Here is a 3,299-nt window from a genome sequence, read left to right on the forward strand (position 1 = left end):
ATCAGAAGCAGTATTTTGACAAAGCTCATATGAAGACCACTAATAGGTAACCATTTACATGGTGTGATGTGTTAAATAATGAAAGTCCTTTCTATCTGCTAAACTCCATTAGAGCCATTAGGGTTGTTGCGTTGCATCCAGGAAGAATGTCTGTGTATGTGTGTGTGTGTGTGCGTGCATGTATGTGTGTGAGTGTATGTATAATTTTTATGATTTCTTATTCACTCTTAATTATTATGTATTTCTATAGCACACAATATGATTTTTCAAAGTATACATGCAGTACATGACAATTAAACCAAGGACATGAGCATACACATCATTTTCAATGAAGAACCTTACATTCCTATGTCCGTTGAACATTTCTTCCCTGAGACTGTCCCACTCATCTTCTACTATCCACACACACACACACACACACACACACACACACACACAATACAGTCTCTGGTATGAGTTGAACAGACAGTTCTCTAAGAAAGACATACAAATAGCCAAAATACATATGAAAAATGTTCAACATCTCTTATCATAAGAGAAATGCAAACTGAAACAACAATGAAATACTACTTAATCCTAGTAAGAATAGCTTTGATCAAGAAAATAAAGAACAAGTGCTGATGAAGCTATGGTGAAAAGGGAACACTTCTACACTGCTAGTGGGAATGTAAATTGGTACAAGCACTAAAGAAAACAATATGGAAGTTTCTCAAAAATCTACAAATAGAAAACTGTGATCTTGGGCCAGCAGGTGGAGTAGTGATTGGGGCTCCAGATTCCCACCTGGCCGATCACAGTTCGAGTCACAGAGACATGGCACCAGAAAATGTGTCAGATGCTGATGCAGCACCTAGAGACATGGCACGGGGACATGTATCAGGTGCTGCCTTGGCACCCAGAGACATGGCACCAGGACATATGGCAGGTGCTTGCATAGCATCAGGAGGCACGGTACTGGGACTCATGGCAAGTGCTAGCATGGAACCCAGAGACATGGCAGGTGCTGGCATGGCACACAGAGATGTGGCACCAGGAGACATGGCAGGTGCTGGCATGGCACCCAGAGGTTTGGCACTTGGAAACATGGGGCCGTGTGAGTTACATCTTAGCCACCTGACAAAAACATTCTAGTAACATGTGTGTGACATGTGAACTGCATTCTAGTGACATGTGAATGATGTCATCTTTATGCCATGCTAGTGACATGTGATTGGCATGAAAGTGACCTGCAACATCATGAGTGTTCCTTGCCACTAACATGATGGTGATGTGATGAACATGCTACTGGCACACAGTACCATGTGGGTTACATGTTAGTGATGTGCCAATAACACACTAATAACATGTGGAAAATTGTTGTGTTTAAATGAAGTGATGCAGCCAGAGGACTGAAAAAGAGAAAGCACTACATGAAATTATCATTGTGAAATCAAACTACCCTTGTTGAGGAAACAAAAGCCCCTCACATTTCCTGCTTTGAGTGGCTGAGGCAGGAACTGGCTAACCGTTCTCAAAACCATTTTCATTTTTCTCCTTGACTCCCAGGTAGACTACATTTCCCAGTCTCCCATGTAACAGATATCTGATCAGTGGTATATAAGCAGGGAGTGATGTTTCATAAAAACGTCCATGTAATCCTTTACCCTCTTTCCTCCCACATGTTAAAAATGATGAAGGTTGGTCTGCTTTGTTTCTTACAACCTAGCAGAAGGGAGACTACATTATCTCATCATTCATTCTTCTTAGTATCTCAGGCTTCTGAGTATAGCACGCTACTAAATGCCTCTACTAAAAATGTGCTATAGATGATTACTGATTTTCACCCTTTTTTAAAATTTGCTATAGGGCATGTGCACCTGCTAGAGAGAGGAAGGAAATGAGAAAGCATCTCTCAGGAGGTGTGTCCACACTATGATCCCTTTTCCTCCATTCTCCTCTCAAGACTTTAGGCATGTATGCACATGTGCCTAGCGTGTTTTTCAAGCCATCATGTCCAGAACTCCAACCATGGTTAATCATGTGGGACCCAGCTTCCTTAACCACCACATCACTGGATGCACCGCCTCCCATTTTCATCTTAAAAAGAAAAAGTGAAAGCCTGATGTTCCATGATATTTTTTTGTCCAAGAATCATATATCCTTATATAAATTAGATCCAGAAAATAGAAGCAGATGCTAGGGCCAGGGGGTGATATGGTGATTGAGGCACTGGACTTCCACATGGCCAACAGTGGTTCGAGTCCCAGAGGACATGAGACATGCAACTGTCACACAATGTCACGTGGGTTACATATTAAGGACAGGTCTTCTTTGTCATAGCTATTTGTTGGACTTGGTTCTGAAAAGGTTTAAATTTTGAAAGACCAATGAGATCTTTTCCCTGCGCCACCAGATGAATGAATATTTATGACAGCCATTGACCAGCGGCCATCCACATATTGTTTATTGGTTGCCTTGTCCCTATACCTATTCATTTTGTACTTTCTGGGTAAAAGTAAATTTTCCTTTTATTTTATTTTATTTTTGTATATTGGGGGCTTTCTTGTCTATTGCCCAGCCCACTAACTCCCTTCTCTCCCAATCAAAAGTGGTCCCTGAGAGTCATATTTATAACTACCCACAGCACACCTTGGCATTCAAACACTGGACTAGGGACAGTAAGTAAACCCAGCTGTAACCCCAGCTTTTTCTCTCTTTTAAGACTTTAGAGCTGGGATCTAAATCACAAGTCAGTCTCCATTGGTCATTTGAACAAAGGAGATGCAAATTCAGAAATGATGGGGATAATCATCTTCTGCCATGTTTATGGGACCACTAAGAGAGCCAGTTTTTGGACACAGGACAGGAAAGCAGACAAGGCGCAGCCTTTGTTTTGTCACAGTTATGTGTATCAGTGCTTTGCATAAATGTGTTCCAAAATGCTACATCCGAGTAGGTAAACTAGAAGGACCATTAATAGCTGATGTAGCGAGTATCAGATACTTTCCAAACTACCTTTATTATTATGACCTAACCAGTACAATCCCAATTCATGGCCCTTTCATATGATACACTGGAACAAGCATGCATGTCTGTGACTGTTGAACCAGCTCCAACCTAGTGCATTTTAAATTTGTTATTATTGTTTTGCTTTGTTTTGTTTTTGTTTTTGTTTTTTGCTATAGGGCATGTGCACTCACAGAGAGAGGGAGAAAGTGAGAAATCGCTGCCCAGTGGGGATGACCACACTGCAATTCTTCTCTATTCTCCTCTCTGGATTTTGGCCATACCTGGAGTGTTTGTCAAGCAACTAGGTCCCG

This window comes from Tupaia chinensis, unplaced genomic scaffold (assembly GCF_000334495.1).
Source record: "Tupaia chinensis unplaced genomic scaffold, TupChi_1.0 Scaffold000567_1, whole genome shotgun sequence".
NCBI lineage: Eukaryota > Metazoa > Chordata > Mammalia > Scandentia > Tupaiidae > Tupaia > Tupaia belangeri.